The following is a 20,700-nucleotide window of genomic DNA, read 5'->3' on the forward strand; positions in this document are numbered from 1 at the left end:
GCTCTAACATTATTATCAACAAAAATGAGGTTGTTTAATTTAGTTAGTGTCTTCTTTAGCTAAAAAGGAAAGAAATGCTTTATGCGGAAAGTGAACGTTTTTCAAAGTGAAGAGCTTTCTTGCATTGTGTTCCCCACAAAACTTTTCACTTGGCATCTTAATTATGATTAAATCAAAATTTTCACGTGCTTAAATATATTATAGTTTGTCTTCGGACATGTTCAAATTTTGTGTTGTGTAACCAGCTAAAGTCTTGAATCGTACAAAGTATGAGAAATGCACGGGTTGCAATTTTAATAACTTGTAAATTGTAATTATAAACGATGTATCTTGATATTTATTCTATGTTTCATATTAATTGATGCTACTATTAATTGATGCAAACTGATACTTCTTATTGATATTTTTTTACTATGCACATGTATCTTCCAGTAAAACAATCATGTTCAACACACTACCAGGTACTCTTTCTGTAAAAAATTATAAGACAATTTTAAATGTATTTTGTCATCCCAAAATATAAGATAATTAAATAAAAATAATATTTTAATAATATTATTATTTTAATATTATATTTTAAGTAGAGAGAGAGAATTGAAATAAGTGTGGATTTGTGGTGTAATGATTAAATATATAGATTTAAAATTATATTAAATTATACGCATTTTTAAAAATTTATACTTTTGTTTTGAAAAAATATGTTTATAAAGTGTCATTATTAATTAAGTTTTATTGATATGAATAATCTTATTTTAATTATCTTATAATTTAAAATAAAAATAGTATTAAATATAGGTAATTCTTTCAAAAAAAAATTTAGCTTTTTTGGTCATGATCTTTTATTGTTATTCTTTTTTTTTTCACATCCAAGGGTAACTACTTTTGGGTTTTAACCTTTTCTTTGTGGGCCTTCTAAAATGTATTTATCCCTCCTAAATCCAAAAGGTCTTTCCTGGGTGAAGTATTTTTAAACTGATACTCTTTCTGTATTAAAAATATAAGGTATTTTTTAAAAATTTAAATATTTAAAAATGTAAAAAAAATTTATTCTTTTGAGATATAATTATTACTTTTTTTTTCAAAAATTTCCCTATTGATAAATAATTTTATATTTATTATAAGGTATTTCATAAGAGTAAATATAAAAAGATTGGGTTAGTTAAAAAGTAGGTAACTATATTATTGAGGGATGAGATTTGGTTAAAAATATCTTATAATTTTTAACAGAGAGAATAATAATTTTTCTCATTTTTTTGAGGTTTTTTAAATCTCATTCATTCAAGAAACTCAAGAAATTTCACCTCTCTTCCATATATGTCTGCCTAGAATTGATACTGCATGGCTGCCCAGTGGATAATGTCTAAAGAGTAATATCATAAGTATAATTCTATTAGAAAATTATAAATTATCTATAAAATTTATACATTTTTTTCTAATTTTAATTAGAAGAAATCATGACAGAAATGTAAGCAATTTATATCTTCTTTTTTTTGTAAAATTAAAATTTTATTTTAATTTTTTTAATTGCAATAAACAATGCCAACTCCTTCTAGATTATAAAGCAAGAAAAAAAGTTTTACTTTATTTTTCCTTTCATTAAAATTATTTTCAATAATCAACAAGCCATTAACTCAGCTACGGAGCTACCCTAATGAAAATTGATCTTGAACCGTGGTGTTTGCTAAAATATAAAAAAGAAACTTAAATAATTACTATTTTAAAAAGGAGACGCTCCGAACCTGTGACTTCGTGGTGAGATCATCTTGTTGCCATCAATTGGTCATGAGTTCGAGATGGCGGTGAGGATATTAAACTAACTACCACGCCCTTCTTCTGTTTCTCTCATGAGGTATTTCTGCATACCTCTCTTTTTCTGGTTCACAAATTTAATTACCATTTTTCTAACATCTTTTAATTTCGTTATTTCGGTTAAATTGTATAGTGTCTTTCTAATGACGTGTGTGTAGGAACAAGATGTTAGATGTATGTATGTATGTTATACTCTTTTCCTTAAAAAAGTTTCAAGACAGCATTTAAATTGGTGGATTTAATTTAAATTTTAGATTTAATATTCATATATATTTTTTTAAGTATAAAAAGTAGGTTTTTGCCGATAGAAAAAAATATCTCCCTTGAGATGCAGAGAGTAACAAGCAAAAATTTCTTAACAAAATTGTTACATATGTAAAGATTAAATTATGAATTCTTAATCACTTACTAAAATGATAAGGGTCTTTACTACTCATATCAACTTTACTTGATAATTCATGCATTTAAACCAACAAGTGTTGGTCCTCATTGAAGGGATTATGCCCTCTAAAACAAGAGGTCTCGAGTCTGAATCCATGCAAATATACAAAACATCTTTGAAAGTGTTACTTTCAATTTAGCCATACAAAACTTGAATATAACCTAATTGAATAGTCATGTTTTTTAAAAAATTTCATATATTTAAAATTATTTGTTCGAATAATATATAAAATTTTAAATTTAGAGAAATGAAAAAGAAGACGATGAGACATGATAATAGAAAGAGAAAGAAGGATTGGGGTGGGTGATATTTCAAAATTTAAAATGCACTGGAGATTTGAAATTATAAAAAAATTAATTGATTATAATAAAATATGAATTTGAATTTAGATGAAATATAAATTTACAAATTTTTATGTATACAAATTATAAATGTGTTCTAAAACCAAATCTCCTGCATCCAACATAAATTTTAAATCCTTAGCTAACTAAATAACTTTTAAATCTTAACTAACTCTGGGGGGGAGGAATCCTAACTAACTATCCTCTAACTAATGAACTTTAACAAAGACAATTCTGATAATTAAGAAGTATTAATTAATTTGAAGTAAATTAATAAGCCATCATATAGGCAAACGATAAATTGTTTTAAAATGAAAATACGCCAATTGAGGCATTGAGCTCGTGGCTGCTTGTTGAGAGTAATAAATAAACTTCTGACTAACGAGTCATGAGTTCGACTTGAGGACCTCGAACCAAACTGACCCTCGCTTCTCACGAAGTATTTCCAAATATCTCCCCTTTTATTAAAATGTTGATATTGAATGGGGGGAAAAAAATTAAATGATAGCAGTGTAAGTAACTCGCAACAATTAATAACAGATAAAGCGGGAGAGATGAAGAGTCCAAAATATTATACCAAACTCTGCTCTTACTAAAGATATTAAAAAAAATTATAATACTTTTCAAAACTACCTTTATTAAAAGCTAAATATTACTTTAATTTTAAATTATTAGATACTTTTAGATAAAATTATACATAACAATAAATCTCATTAAATATACTTTATAATTTTATTTTTTAAAATAAAAATATAAATTTTTAATAACATACTTCATTTAATACTCTATTTATGAATGAATATTAAAGAGAGAGAATATGATGAAAAGGTTAATGTTAAAAAAGTATAATTAATGAAACATTATTTTTGTTAAAATATTTTATATTGTAGAATGACAAATTTCATCCAAAAATATTTTATAATTTAAGAAGAAGAGAATATTACATAAAGGTAAAACGAGAAAGAATAATTAATATATAATAAAAAAGTATCATAAAACAGGGCAATTACTTTCAAGTTTTTAGGAACTTGTTCAGCATGATATTTTTTGCATAAGTACATTTTTTACTCTCAACAAATGTTAAAAACAATGCGGTAGTTAAAGCCTAAGATAAAGTTGTCAATAACAAATTAAAGATAAAAATTATAAATATAAGAAGTGTAATTATTATTGTATAGTTATATAACAAAAACAAAAAAAAATTATTGTTGGGATGAAATGGAGTTGAATGAAAACCAAAATTTTAGTTATTAATATTTAATGTAATAGAAATACAGTTAACCAAAATAAAATATGAAGACTTTTGCGTCAAGTGAACCTATGTTTTGGTGGTGTGAGCAGTTTGCTTTTATCATCCATGTCTTCACATTGAATTGAACAGCAAGAAGTCAGGTATTTTCAAATACCTCAATCCAATATATAATATTATCATCCTCTCAATTTAAATACTATTAGACCCAAATAAAAATATCCAACCAGTCTTTATCTTTCGACTTTATTTTTTAAAAAATAAGTTAAAAATGTATACTTTTTTAATTAAAAAGTGGGAGAAAATGTATTTCCTTCTCAAGAGCCACTCGTATAAAACTCAATGATGGACATTAGACCATATGGGCTTAACCTAACTCAGACATTAGCTCATATTCTCCAATCCCAGACATAATTTCACATGCTAGGTTATTTGCCTATAATTCAGAATTTAAAAAAATATTTAAATATAAAATTTGGCAAACATACATTAATAACAAATTAATGATTAAAAAAAAAGGGGATACCGGCACAACCAATTGAAGGGAACTATGCTGTTTGGGAAGAAATGAATATAAAAACAGACCCTATCATACTTATCAAATACTAATATGATCTTATTTATAAGATGTTTTTACATAAACCAAAAATAATAATTGCTATGTATATTGTCCACTAATCCCTCCAATTTTATTTATAAAATAAAGAAAGAATGATTTTTTAATTTTATTTATAAGTCATATTATTAAATGTTCATCATAAGTTTTTCCATTTACCCCATTAAATATTGGTGAGAAAAAAAAGGTTATTAAAATATGTTTCTTTTAGACCACATGTAAGGCATTTGTAACTACTTCTCAATTCTAAAAAAATATAGGTAAAACCTTAATCTCTTAAAATTTTATATGTCTTTCCAAATATACTTCTCATTAAATATCTTATATAAATTTTTAATAACAGCAATTAAAATTTTGATGAATCATTTTTTAAAAAAGAAGACTAATAAATAAAGTAAGAGTATAATTAAAAAAAATTATAAAAACTATATAATGCCCTATATTTTAGACCTAGCAGGGTTTAAAGAAGGCATTCTATATTATGGTCCAAAAGGAATATACTTCTCTAATATTATTTATAAGTTACTCTCAACATATTTTATCAGAACTAAGAAAAATATCAAAATTTATTAATTTTTCTAAAGAGTTAATATGCTTTTAACTTTACCTCTATTGAATATATATATATATATATATATTAAGAACATATTTTCTCTCACAACCATTTAATTGAGGGTAAAGTGAAAAATATGATAAAACATTAAGGATGCATCTTATAAATGTAACAAAAAAAATTTCTCATCTTTATGTTCTATAAATAAGATTAGAGGAATTATATTTAATAAGGATAAAATTAGAATTTTATTAGTTTTTTTTTAAAATAAAAAATTTTAAAGGTTTTTTTATTTCAATAATATTTTTTTGATAAGTAACTTATAAATGGAATAGGGGAGTAGTTCTTAGAAAATTTAATATTTTTATTTTAAAGAAAAAATGCATCAGGCTGAGAAAAAGAAATAAATAAAGAAATAAAGAAAACAAAATAACGATAAATTCGCCAAAGCGAAATTGCCTTTGGATTCGGGACTTGCTGGTAAGGGCACGTTGCTCTCACATGTCAAGTCACGTGTTCGAATCGGCAACGCTTCCTTCTTCATCTCCTCAATTACTGTCACCAAATGAGGTATTCCAAAACACCTCTCATCTTTTTCTATGGGTTTTTTTTTAATTTCCCTTTGTAGGCTAAATTGCATCCTATTTCTTGTCCGGAGTTTTGAGGAAATGATATTTTTTTTTACAAAATTATTAATGAATTCTCTCTTAGTTTAAAATTTCTACTAATAACTCATCTACAAAAACGTGACAAAGGCGGAAAAAGAAAAAAAAAAAGACACATTCTTGCACCTATAAAATAATTATGAATCGGCAACTCTGCTTTATGTTGCTAAGTGCATGCTCAATGGTAAGAGCCTATTGGCCCTACTTGAAAGGTCACGAGTTCGAACGGGCAAAAAGTAAAAAGGATTATTGTCGTTGTCATTATTGTTGGTGTCAATCTCACGAGGTGTTTCAAAATACCTCCCTTTCTCAACTTCTATTTTCCATTTATTGCCTTTTTTTTTAATTCGAGATGTGCAGAGCTTACTTGTAGTTAACGATGAGAATGAGAGCAAATAATTTTATTTTGGATCAAATTCTAACATTATCAAACTTAATTAATAGTATCTTTTCTTAAAACATTTCCTGCATTGCACAAACTTAAACTTAAAATTTTATATTTAAGCAGTCATAATTTCTTCCACTAAGATCAATATTAATTGATAGTGTTCTCTCTATCTTAAATTATAAGATATTTTCAGACAAAATCTTACATACTAATAAAATTTATTAAATACACTTTACAACTTTAGTGCTTGTTTGGATTTCAGTTGGATATAATTAATTATAAAAATAATTAATTTTAATTATAATTGATTATATTATAACACAATCTGTTTGGATACTGTTTTTTTAAAATTAATTTTAACATGATTGAAAAAGTTTGGATAATATATTTAGAATCAAGTTTAGTTATTTAAATTACCATAAAGGACATTATTTTTTAAATTAAATTATTAATAAATTTGTATCTAATATTATTAAATTTTTTAAATTTTATTTAAGAAGTAAAATATATTATTTAAATTATATATCTGATTAATTATAAAAATTAGAATTATATTAATATTAAAAATTTAATTTACATAAATAAATAACTTAATATATCTTAGTTCAAATAAATTTAATAAAAGATAAAGATTTAATTTTTAAATATCAAACATTAATTTTATAATAACTAATGAAAATGATAATATATAAATTGATATCTAATGACACCATGGATGAGTCATATCTAATTAAGATGTTAAGCATTACCTTAAAATTTTGGTAATATAAATAATGTAGCAATATAACAAATAACAAAAAATCTCTTTTTTTGGACCTTTGTAACAATCTTTATGATGATCCTAAATTTTAAATTAAATTAAATTAATTTTTCTCTACCAATTAATATTTTATTTAAATTAGTTTTATAGTAAGTGTTAAGTGAAAGGTGGTGATTGACAGAAACTTATACTAACAACTTTTTATAGGATCCAAATTTTTAATTTTACAAAGAAAAAAAGAGAAGAGAAGAGAATTTAATTTTATTCTTTATTTGTAATTTTTCCCAATACCTTTGATCAGCTTTCCCGAGGAGCTCACAAATACAACTTTCGGAAAACAGATCGATTTTAGCACCAACAATCGATTAATGACAAAAGGTGATGTTTGAGTTTTTTTGGGTTAATTAATTTTTTTAGTAAAAAAATTGATTAATTTTCTTAACCAAACGGGCACTTACTTTTTTAAAAAAGTATATAAATTTTTAAAAATATTCTTCATTTAATACTCAATTGATAAAATAATATTAAAGAGAGAGAACATATAAGAAGGATAATATTAAAGAAATATCATTAATGAAACTTTATTTTTATTAAAGTATCTTATATTTTAAGACATTAAATTTTTTTAAAAAATATTTTATAATTTAAAACAATATAGTATAAATTATACTCTATTTGATTTTAAATATAAGACCTAATTAAATAATTTTCGGACATAAAAAATTATTTAAATTAGTTATTTATTATTATTATTATTGTGTGAAAATGTGTATCATTTGCTCAAAAATACCCCCGCCCAGAGAGAGAGAGCATTATCGGTAAACGACAAAAAGAATGAAATGAACCGTGAAATTAATTAAGATAATTTGAGAAAAATATTAAATGAGAGAAACAAAGGAGATTGAGGTCTCATATAGTCATATATTTAAAATCACAACGAAAGTGAAAGTGAAACATGTTTTTAGAAAAAGAAACTTGTGCGTAGATAAATTAGTTAAATATGATTTTAACCAAAAGTATGGGTGTAAAGTCTTAAGAGAACCCTTGGAGAGGTCAATGAGTGGATCTAACGAGATGTATGGGGTTTAATGGATTTCAGTATACTTTTATGTTAAAGTCTGGACATGAGTCCCGTTTCTTATAAAAAATCATAATAAATATTTTAACTAGATCCTATATTCAAGTTTTGACCCAAAAAAAAAAAAAATCCTTGTATTCAAGATCGAAAGAAATAGTTCAGTTCTCAATATTAAATATTATTAATGCGAGTACAGTCTGCACCGTATTTCAGGTAAATTTTGGACCATATAAAATGTTTTTTAAATATCATCTCTCCAGTGATTATATAAATTATATTTAAAATATCATAAATTTAAATATATGTAAAAAATTAGCTTCTTTATATAATCACCCATTTTTAATGGGCATAAAGTTAGAATAAATTTCAAGACACAAAATTGGAAAGGGATAATTAATCAAACAGGGACTAACAAGAAGCCATGAAAACTTGTAGCTTGTTGGTTAGTGTACTGCACACTCAGCCCACAGATTGCAAGTTCGAATGGCAGACCAAGAAGAAAACAAATTAATGAATCTATCATGAGGTATTTCAAAATACCTCTCGCTTTTTAAAATTTTTGTAATTTCATAAAGTTGAGCGTTTGAAAGTCTGTTCAGTTTATGGGAGAAACAAAAACATCTCTATGCTGTCTTTTGAATTGTCAGGGCTTTTTAAAAACTCTGGAATTATAATTATAATTGATGTTAAGTATTGAGATGAAGTATTTAGTTTTCCTGCGATGAAAATAAACATTGATGGAGAACAAGGAACTCAAGGCAAAAGGAAGGGGAAGAACAAATATTCATTAAACTCAGAGTTCAACCTCACTTGCCAATTGAACTTTTGGATTAATGGTTATAGCATTATGCTTAAAGTTCTAAGAACAGGACTCAACCGGTGCCTAGTTAAAACCTAATATAAACTTGAAGGATAAAAAAATACAATGAAAAAGTTATCCCTAATTAGACATTATAAGGCTCAAATTTAATCAATAGTATTTAATGTAGTTTATACAAAAATAATTTCAAAAAACAGCTTAATTATTTGTCTATAGCCTAATTTTTTTAAAAAAATGAACTTGATTTAGAATTTAAAAATTATTATTAATAAAAAAATTTTGGTTTGTTCTAGGAATTGTCAAGCATTAAATATAGTCACATCTTCTAATGTGAAATTATTAACAAACTCATAATAGAAAAAGGTTAAAGATCTTTTTATCACTCAACTTTACTCTAAAAGTCATTGAAGACCTTAAATTCAATTATGAGTTAATTCTGTTCATCAACTTTAAAAATTTCCTCCTTTATCAACCCTATTATTTTCTCACTTTTAGTTTATTAAGAGAAAAAAATGATCCATAACTCAATAAAAAATATTGAAAAAATAGTGGGATTTATTTTTGAATAACAGACGTTAAATACTTTTAAAATTAGGGTAATCAAAAAGAGAATTTTCAAAATTAAAAAATAAATTAATTTATAATTAAGTTTAAGGTTTCTATTGACCATTCCATTCCAGTAAAATTGAAGAATAAAAATGATGTTTAATTTAAATAATAAAAATGAACATAGCAGCGTGTAAGCTGTGAATTTAATTCACTAGGAAGAAACAATAATTGATGGAGGGACGAAAAGAGGCCTTGCGGACTTGTGGTTTGCTGGTTGGATGCTTAGCTCTTAACCGGAGAGTTGCCAGTTCGAGTAGGCAAAGGATTGAAACGGAGGGAGTAATAATAATAATAATAATAATAATTATCAACTTATGAGGTATTTCAAAATACCTCTCTTTTTCTACTTTTCCATGTTGATTTTTTTTTGGCCAAAGTTTCATGCTGATTTATTTTTGAGTCTAAACATAATACATGTGTGGATAAATGATAATTTATATATTTTTATCCTTTTAATTTAGACTTTTAAATATTTATTTGAGGCTAATTGAGTTTAATTAGATTATTTGATTTTATTAGCCAATATCAGTTTTGAAATTTCAACTAACTAAATCTTTGATTTTAAAATATAAATGATATCTTTTAATATTTTTGCACAGGTGCTATTTAATTTTATTTTATTTGTGCAAATTTTCTAGATTCAATTGAAAGATATTGATAGAGAATATTTTGAATAAGAAACATATGGGCATGCTTGGAGATCAAATCAAGAATTAAATCTTTAAATTTTGTTTAAATTTACTTTGGGTATTTTAGTGTAGTTTTTAATTAGGATTATTTTACGATAATTTTATTATTTTAATAAATTATAGATTTTATTTTCTTTTGGAAAAGACCCAGCACAGGAGGTGCATGACATTATATATATTAATATATAAATGAAAGAGAAGACTTGGACGACTTGGATGGAGGCATCATGAAGAGAAGGGAAAAATAGGATAGCAGCGATCGTAGTTCATTTTTTTCTTCAATTTCTCTGACGATGGCTTGTCAATTTCTCCTCTTATGTTCCTTGATTTTTAATTCTATGGATAGCTAAATTTTTAGTGTGATCATCACAAATTATGATCTAAATTTTAATCAGAGTCTTTAATATTCAGGGAAGATTTTATTTTAGCTTTATTCCATTTTCTCTTCTTCTCTTACCTCTAAATTTTTATGCTTTAATTACTATTACTGATTAGAGTAGCTTTATTGCATAATTTTTGAGTTATAAATTTTATCTGAGGTTTTACTTGCTATAATCGATTGATATAGCATTATAAGAGTAATTGGCCTAACTTTGGGTGATTATTCATGCTTTGTTTCTAGTATAGCTAACATAAAACAGTGTTAGGTTGTGGGTTAAAGGAGATCTCAATTAATCTATAACTTAATCTCTTGTTTAATTCTTGAATGTTAATTTGAGAATATATAAAAAAATCAGATAATAAAGGTAAATAAAATTGATTTGTTTGGTGGACGAGGAAGATTAAGTTTAGGTGATTGGGTTGTGATTGATTGCGCTGCTGTGCTTGATAATTTTCTCAGTTGAATTTTCATTATTTATCTAATTTTAATTTATATTTTTTTAATTAATTTCATCATAAAAAAACCCCCATCATTACCTTTTCATCCACATAATTCAAATAGTTACTCTATTGACTCTAGGGAGACGACTTAGGTTGCGCTTTACTGTAAAATTTTAATTTTTATTAATTTTGGAGCTATTCGACAGTAGTATCAGTGTGTAATAAAAAATATGATTTTTTTGAAGTCAAGTGTTCCACAACCCCAAAAAAGTAGAAAAAAGTTAATTGTTTAGTTTGCTAGGTGTGAGCAGTAACACATCCAGAAAATTTTAGTAATGAGAGGCAATATGTATACTAAATATAAATATAATTTTTTTTAAAAAAATATGTAGAAATAAATTATGTCAGAAATTAAAATATCTCTTAATTTCATTTATATCATAAAATTATCTTATAATAAAACAAGAGGAAACAATATTTTTAACATGCATGCTTAATAATAAATTTAAAGAGAACGTGGGATAATTAATTTCGAACTCTTAATTCATCATAGAAAGTCAAATACCTAAACTAATAAAATAAATAAATCATGAATCTGTAGTTCCATTTTCCATCAACGTGCTTCGTTTTGTCAAGTGTTGTCAATGTATCTCACCTTGCGTTTGTTCTCCCGTGATCGTGACTATGACTAGCTCACTACTCTGCTGTTTGTGTTCGTCTTTCTCGCATCCAATTTATTTCTCTCTCGCATTCATATCTAAAAAAGGTCATTTTAGATTATATATCTCGCATTCATTGCCTTTAGTTTCAGAGATTTCTTGTATTTTGAATATGCTGGCATTTACAAAAAACATATATTAAAAGGATATTTTTATAAAATTAATTATAAACTAAATATAAAAAGGTTATTTTTGAAATTTAAGAAAGACAATTATTTCTTCACTTGATTTTGTGATATGAGTTATGTGTGCAAAAGCCTTTAAGTTTTTTCCTTTACCCCATTAAATTTTGATAAAAAAAAAAAAGGTTATTAAAATATATTTCTTCTAGATCACGTGCAAGGAATTGTAACTACTTCGTCAATTCTTAAAAAAAAAACAGGTAAAACCTTAATATCTTAAAATTTTATACATCTTTTCCAAATATACTTCTCATTAAATATCATACATAATGCGTTAATAATAGCAACTAAAATTTCAATGCATTTAAAAAAAAAGAGAAGAGAAGTAGTGGTATAGAAGGAAAAAAATTATCAAAATCATATAATGCCCTATTTTGGACCTAGCAAGGTTTAAAAAAAGGGGTTTATATTGGTGGTCCGAAAGGAATATATGTCTCTAATATTATATAAAGCACTTTCAACATGTTTTATCAAAACCAAGAAAAACATCAAAACTTATTAAATTTTTCTACAAAGTAATATGTTTTCAACTTTACTTCTATTAAATATATATATATATATATATATATTAAGAACACATTTTCTCTCACAACCATTAATTGAGGGTGAAAGTGAAAAATATGATAAAACATTAAGGATGTGTCTTATAAATGTAGCAAAAAAAATCTCATCTTTATGTCCTATAAATAGGATTAAATAAATTATATTTAATAAGGATAAAGTTAAAAATTTATTAATTAAAAAAATAATAAATTTTTAAAGATTTTTTTATTTCAGTCATATTATTTTGGTAAGAAACTTATAAATAGAATCCGGGAGTAGTCCTTAGAAAAATTTAATATTTTTTATCTTAAAGAAAAAATGCATTAGGCTAAAGAAAAAAGAAATAAAGGAAACAAAATAAAGATAAATTTGGTGATACGAAAATTGCTTCGGCTTCGGGGGCTTGTTGGTGAGGGCACGCTGCACTCACATGTCAAGTCACGTGTCGAGTAGGCAATACTTCGTTCATCACCAAATGAGGCATTCCAAAATACCTCTCATCTTTACCTATAGTTTTTTTTTTTTTTTTCGGTTTACTTCTTCTTGTTTAGGTTAAATTGCATCCTATTTCTTGGCTGGAGTTTTAGGAAATTAATTTTTTTTTTTAACAAAATTATTAATGAATTCTTTTTTATTTTAAAATTTCTACTAATAACTCATCTACAGAAACGTGAAAAAGCCAACAAAAAAAAAAGACACATCCTTACACCTATAAACAAACTAATTAGTTTTAGAACAACAAAGTCAAAAAAAAAAGAGTAAAATAAATATGAATCAATAAATACTTTTATCGTGCAAAGTGCATGCTCTTTAAACTTGTGGCTTGATGGTAAGAGTCCTTGGCCTCACTTGAAAGGTCACGAGTTCGAATGACAGGGGGGGAAAAATAATGTTGTTGTTGTTGTTGTCAATCTCATGAGGTGTTTCAAAATACCTCCCTTTTCTCGACTTTTAGTTTCCATTTCTTCCCCTTTTTTTAATTCGAGATTTGTAGAGCCTACTTGTAGTTAATGATGAGAATGAGAGCCAATAATTTAATTTTGAATCAAATTTGAACACATTATCAGACTTAATAAATAGTATCTTTTCTTCAAGCATTTTCTATAATGCACCAACTCAAACTTAAAATTTTATATGAAGCAGTTATAATTTCTTCCACCAAGATCAATATGATTGGTAGTACTCTCTCTATCTCAAAATTGTAACATACATTCATACAAAATTTCATATATCAATAAAATTCATTAAATATACTTATAATTTTACCTTTTTAAGACATAAATATAAACTTTAAAAAATATCCTTCATTTAATACTTCATTGATGAAAGAATATTAAAGAGAGTAATATTAAGAAGGACAATATTGAAAAATATCATTAATGAAACCTTATTTTATTAAAGTGTCTTATATTTTGAGAGGTTAAATTTTTTTTAAATGTGTCATATAATTTGGGACGGAAAGAATATCAATTATACTCTATATGATTTAAATATAAGACCTAATTAAATATTCTGGACATAAAAATTATTTAAATTACTTATTTATTATTATTGTGTGAAAACGTGTATCATTTGCCCCAAAAAAAAAACCCTCGCCCTGGAAGAGAGAGAAGAGAGAGAGAGCATCAAAGGTAAAAGGTAAAAGGCAAAAGAATGAAATAAACCGTGAAATTAATTAAGGTAATTTGAGAAAAAATATTAAATAAGAGAAACAAAGAAGATTGAGGTCTCATGTAGTCATATTTAAAATCACAATAAAAGTGAAAGTGAAACATGTTTTTAGAAAAAGAAACTTGTGTGTTGATAGGTTGGTCAATATAGTTTTAACTAAGATTATGAGTGTAAAGTCTATAGGGTACCCCGTGAAGGGGTTATGAGTGGATTTAACGAGACGTAAGGGGTCTGATGAATTTTAATTTACTTTTATGTTAAATAAAATTTGGGCATGAGGCCCGTTTATTAAAAAAATCACAATAAATACTTGAACTAGATTCCATGTTCAAGTTTTTGGCAAAAAAAAAAAAAAGATCTTGTATTCAAGATTGAAAGAAATAATTCAGTTCTCAATATTAAATATTATTAATGAGAGTATAATCTACCACCGTATTTTAGGTAAATTTTGGGACTATATAAAATGTTTTTTTTAATAATCATTTCTCCAGTGATTATATAAATTATATTAAAAATATCATAAATTAAAAATATGTAAAAAAAAATAACTTCTTCATGTAATCACACATTTTTAATGGGTATAAAGTTAGAAGAAATTTCAAGAAACAAAACTACGAAGCATAACTAATTAAACAAGGTGCATCTTAAAGCCATGAAAACTTGTAGTTTGTTACTCGTCGTACCAGATTTCAAGTTCGAATGGCAAACCAAGAGAAAACAAATTAATTAACCTATCATGAGGTATTTCAAAATACCTCTCGCTTTTTTTTATTTTTTTTATTTATTTTATAGAGTTGAGCTTTTGAAAGTCTGTTCAGCTCATGAGAGAAGCAAAAACATGTCTATGCTGTCTTTTGGATTGTCAGGGCTTTTAAAAACTGAAATTATAATTATAATTGATGTTAAGTTTTGAGATGAAGTATATAGTTTTCCTGCGATGAAAATAAACAGTGACGGAGAACAAGGAACTCAAGCAAAAGCAGGGGGAAGATCAAATATTCATTAAACTCAGAGTTCACCCTCACTTGCCAATTGAACTTGTGGATTAATGGTGATAGCATTTATGAACAGGACTGATCCGGTGCCTAGTTAAAACCTAATATAAACTTGAAGGATCAGATAAAAACCATTAAACCGAATTTATGGTAAAAAAAAAAAAAAAAGGGCAAGGATGGTTGAACCAGTGACTTGGCGAGAGCATTTGCTCTCATGACTTAGTTAAAGAGGTTTAAACTGTGTAATTTTTCAAAAAAAAAAAAAACAAAACAAAACCAAAAAAGAAGTTTCAGTCATGGGAGAAAATACATCGGGAGAAGTTTAATTAAGAACTATGGAATTGGATTTAATTAAGTAGGTCCCAAAAAAAATCTAAAACTTTAATTCAATTTAGGAGATTGAAATGAAAATAATTTTATAATAAAAAAATAAAAATATCCTTCCTTGTTATATAAAATTATTAGTATTATTTTTTTATTTTACTGTTAATTTATTAATATGAGTTTGTAATTAAAATGTAAATAATTTGAACTTGATGGATAAAAAAATACAATGAAAAAAAATTATTAAACAAACTCATAAATAGCAAAAGATTAAATATTTTTTTTGCCCCTCAACATTATCTGAAAAGTTGTTGAAAATTTTAAACTCAATTATAAGTTAATCCTCTTCATCAATTTTAAAAAATTTTCTCTTTTATCACCTCTATTATTTTCTCACTTTTAATAGATTTCATATTATATTTTTAAATATTTTTTATTAAGAGGAAAAAAATATTCATAACTCAATAAAAATATTAAAAAAAATAGTGAGATTTATTTATGACTAACGGATGTTGAATACTTTTAAAACTATAATAATTAAGGAGGGAATTTTTAAAATTTAAAAATAAAATTAATTTATTATATTAAGCTTAAGGTTTTTACTCACCATTCAAGTAAAATTGAAGAATAAAAATGATACTTGATTTAAATAATAAAAAATAATATTGCAGCGTGTAAGCTGTGTGAATTTATTTTTTGGTTGGACCGGAGAATACTGTGTGTGCAGTTTGAGAGCGTCTGCTATCATCTAAAAACTGAAATCTAAAATAGCTAATAAGTGAATTGTTTTATCAATTTTGTTTTAAATAGACGGAAAACAAAAAGACGGAAACAGAAATAGGACTAAAATATAAATAAATTCACCGAGAGAGTCATTGAACTTGGGATTTGCTGGTCAGGGCATGTTACTTCACTGGTCAAGTCCCGAGATCGAATCTGTGACACTGCTCTGATCTTCTTCATCATTCTTTCATCCATCAAATGAGGTATTTCAAAATACCTCTCCTCTCCTTTGCTTTTCAACTACTAAGAAATAAGAATTTTAGTTTCATAAAAACCACTAAAATTAATAACTATAACTATTTACATAGTATATTTAAATGGTTATCGTATGTGCCTTATATTTTTTATTTTAAAATAATATTTTCCATTCAAAAGTTATAAAATTTATAATATTACTGTGCTAATTAGGTTAAAAAATACTCAAAAAATAATCAGCTAGGGATATTCAGTATCTTAAATAAGAAAAAAGGACAAAAATACTCATAGCGTTACATGATAAAAATGACCAAACCGTTAACTTTGACATAACACCATTAATTTTAATTGTAAATACTAATTATGTATGCCACGTGTTAGTTTTTGCTAACATAGACTGATAAAAAGGCAAAAATACTCACGAAGTCATTAGTTATGAGCAAAAATACTCATAATATTATTAGAGTTGGTGTAAAAATGATTAATCCATCAAATCTCTTAAGTGTTGATGTTTAGCTGACACCTAAGTAGAAGTTGATTTATTTTTTCACTGATATGGATGAAATATATTCTCAAATGAAATTTCTAAAGGTTAATGGATCATTATATGAACATCATGTGAGAAAATGTTATTTTAATCGAATATCAAATTAAATTGCTTTTTTTTTGTAACAGTGAAAAAAATTATTTAAAAATTTTAAATCTATCATGAATAAAATTACTTAAGGTTGTAATAATGTTCTTAAGGTAAAGTGATGTAAGAGGTGAGTTCAATCTCAATCTTCGATTGTGTATAACCTGTCTCACTTTGAATTTCAGATTTTTCAGACAAAAAAATGAGTTGAGAGAAAGGAAAGAAAGGGGTGAGATATATAGCGATAGAAAAAATTATGTGACATAGATTTTGATGTATTGATTACTATTGCATCCATTAAAATATAATGACCATGAATTTTAAATTAAATTAAAATATTTTTTTCAATTAATAATTTATTTAAACTAGTTTTATAGTAAACAGAGAGAATGATAGTTTAAGTAAAATTTATACTAAAAACTTTCTTGAAGACTTTTAATTTTATTTTTTTAAATTATAAAAAAAATTTTGCTTTTTCTTTAATTTTTTTGTGCCTTTTTATAATTTTTTTTAACCTTTTTTGTAATTTTTTCAAATTATTTATAGTTCATGAGTTGAGAGAAAGGAAAGAAAGGGGTGAGAATATAGCGATGAGAAAAAAATTATGTGACATAGATTTTGATGTATTGATTACTATTGCATCCATTAAAATTATAATGACCCTGAATTTTTAAATTAAATTAAAATAATTTTCTTTCAATTTCCTTGCTTGGGTCAGCATGTGGTGCGTGGACTTCGTCTTCCTTCCTCCTCTCTGTCGGTTCGTAGTCGGCAACCATGGGCGTGCCTTTCATTGCTGTGGTGTTGATCATGGTCACGATCTCCTCTTCTTCCGCTTGTGCTCTCTTGATCATGCTTGAGCACAAGGTTTTTTTTCTCCTCTTCTTGCTCTGTTTTGACTAATCTAATGTGAGGAGTTTTGAGTCCTCCTCTTTCTCGATTACTGCTTTCCTAGTTCTATCTATATGCTTGTAGATTTTATTTGAGTGCTGGAATAAATAATCTCTTCCGTGGCCAATATACATATGTATGTATATGATGAATCTAATGTCAACGTTGCTCTGGCTTTGATTGTTGCTGAAATTTTGCACTTGGTTCCTCTCAACTCTATTCTTTTCCCACTTTACCATCTTTACCATCCACGACACTAGCCATTGAATTGGGTGGGTTTCTTGGCAATAACTACCTTTTAGCTCTAAAATCAATTTCCTGCTTTCAGAAGTCATGAGCTACGCAAAATTATTGACAAACGACCACCATGCATACTTTTGACAGTGTAAAAATTTAGTGAAAAAAATAGTTTTTTTTTTTCTTTTTGGATGTTAGTGCTGAAGTAAGGGGTTTATACCATTATATTGTAAATTCATTTTGTTCATATAGTTTTCTATTATTTAAACTCATTATTTGAATCAAGTGGAAATTGCTAGTATTAAGAGGAAGATGATGATGGTGTGGGTTTGAATTCTTCTTGAGATTAAATTGATTCTTGATGGAGAATTTGATTGAAAAAGCATGATGAATCTAATTATGGATGGATGGAAATGTGTTCCAAAAAAGATTCAAGATTAAAAAGCTTTATTAATTGGTTGAAATATCTTGGTTGCTTATTTCAAGATTTGGTAAATGGTGAATGCCTCTATGGTGTTTGTAAGGGAGGGAAAAACGAGGTATTGAAGGAAAAATTTAGTGAATGAATGTTATTAAACTTTCATTTTATATTTTGGAGAAATGTGTGAAATGTTGGCTTGAGCCATTAGTTGGAATCTTAAGATATCAAAATAAGAGAAAGGATTAAATAGGACCATTATTATAGTACTTTATTAGTTTAAAAAAAAATACAGGAAGAGTTAATGTGACTTATCATAGTAGATGACTGAGAATGGGTTATGAAATATATAAGATGAATTAAGATTTGTCAAATAATATAATGGGCTCAATGATACTTGGAACATAATTAATTATGATATTATCCTTATTATTGTTTGAAAAATTAAATTGTTGTTATCATGAGGAATATGGAGATGTTTATTATTTAGTTTGTATTATATTTTTAAGGTATTTAAACATGGAACTTGGTGAGATAAACCTATTTAATTTTCATATCAAGGCATAGTAGAACTATAAACACTGCTTAAAGAGATATGTTTTTATTTATATAAGTTGTAAGGTTAAACTACTCATTAGAATCATGTAGCACCTAAAGGAAAATTATAATGACATGAGGATTGGTTTGTGTGCTAGATTATTTGACGCATCCCTGAAGTAAGTGAGAAATTGAGGAGGTTGAACTATAAAATTCTTGAAAACCCTCAAGTGAGTGGGTGGCATTCTGAATCAATTTCTGGTAGAATGTTTATAGAATTTTTTTATTTAAATTTCACCATTATTCTTTTATAAATTGTATTAATATTCTTGTTAATCTTATTTTCTAATAATTGTTTATTTATGGTAGAATGTTAATCTTATTTTTTATAATTTTTTATTTGTGAACATGTGTTAATTTTTCTAAAGATTTATATTGTTGATAACCAATGATTGAAATGGATATATGACAAATCATATTATTTCTCATAAGTAGTTTAATTATTTAATTTTATGTTGATATAAAATTTTATTGCAATAATTTATGTATGAAGAAAATGATAACAAATTTGAACAATGAAAAATGATAGTTGGACAATATTTACAAGTGAAAATTTTGAAACCATTTTTTTGCCCTATATACACGCTTGATTTTAATGAGGACTAAATTCAAAACGATGAATGCTAATGGCAGTTTTATTAACTCTTAACGTGTCATGGTACACTTAGCTAGTAAGGTGCATTAGAGGTGCTAGCCTATCCGATGGCCAACGCACGTGGAATGAAGGAATAATTATTCGTAAGCATTGTACTTACGCTTGTTTTGGTAGGTCTCGCACCCGCGCTTGTTTCGTGACTCCTGCCATGCTTGTTTTGTAGCATTGAGCCCGCGCTTGACTGGTTACTTACCCTTATGAATTGTGCATCCACGCTTGTTATTCATTCTGATAAAGCTCTCTCTGAATTTAAATCAAATTTATTATTATTTTTTTAGTTCTCTAAAAGCATTCTATATAGTTGTACCATTACTTAAAATTTTTATATTATATAAGTACTACAAATTTTAATAAATTTATATGGTTTTATTGGCATTGCCTAATTTCACGATTATATTGTTGAAGAAATTCGTTATTTATTGAGTTTAAGTATATGTTTCATATTTCATTGATTTGTTTTAAACTAAATTTATTAGTTACTATTTTCATAATTTTTTATTTATAATTTTGATTAAAACATTACTCACTAAAAATTTCTTTAATCTTGGATATTTTAACTAATCTTGTGTCTCCTACTAATTATTAAGGGGCTACTGCTTCTTGGATAGTGGAACCACACATTAGTCATTTTGTTGATATAAATATTTATTATATTGTGCAAATTGTAATTTAGTGCTCTATGTATACCGTAGTTAGATCCTAGACTTTGTTTGTTATTATGAAATCTATTGTGTGGAGCCAAGCTCGTTTCTGGTTTGGTTGATAGGTTTCATACTGTACTGTAAAAATTTTGAGAGATTCTAATTATAAAGGAGATTTTGCAGAAATTTCTACAAAACATTTAAAGCTTTACAAATTTTATTAATATATAACGTATATATATTGATAATTTAGCCTAATTTTTAGTTAATCAAGGCTTAAGAATATAAATTCACCTCATATTTTATGTCGATCATACCATTAGTATCAAGGTGTGACAAAAGTAATATCACGAGTACTCATATGATGATCGATC

Source organism: Prosopis cineraria, unplaced genomic scaffold, assembly GCF_029017545.1.
Source record: "Prosopis cineraria cultivar Desert tree isolate PC_DT_omini unplaced genomic scaffold, ASM2901754v1 PC8, whole genome shotgun sequence".
Lineage (NCBI taxonomy): Eukaryota > Viridiplantae > Streptophyta > Magnoliopsida > Fabales > Fabaceae > Prosopis > Prosopis cineraria.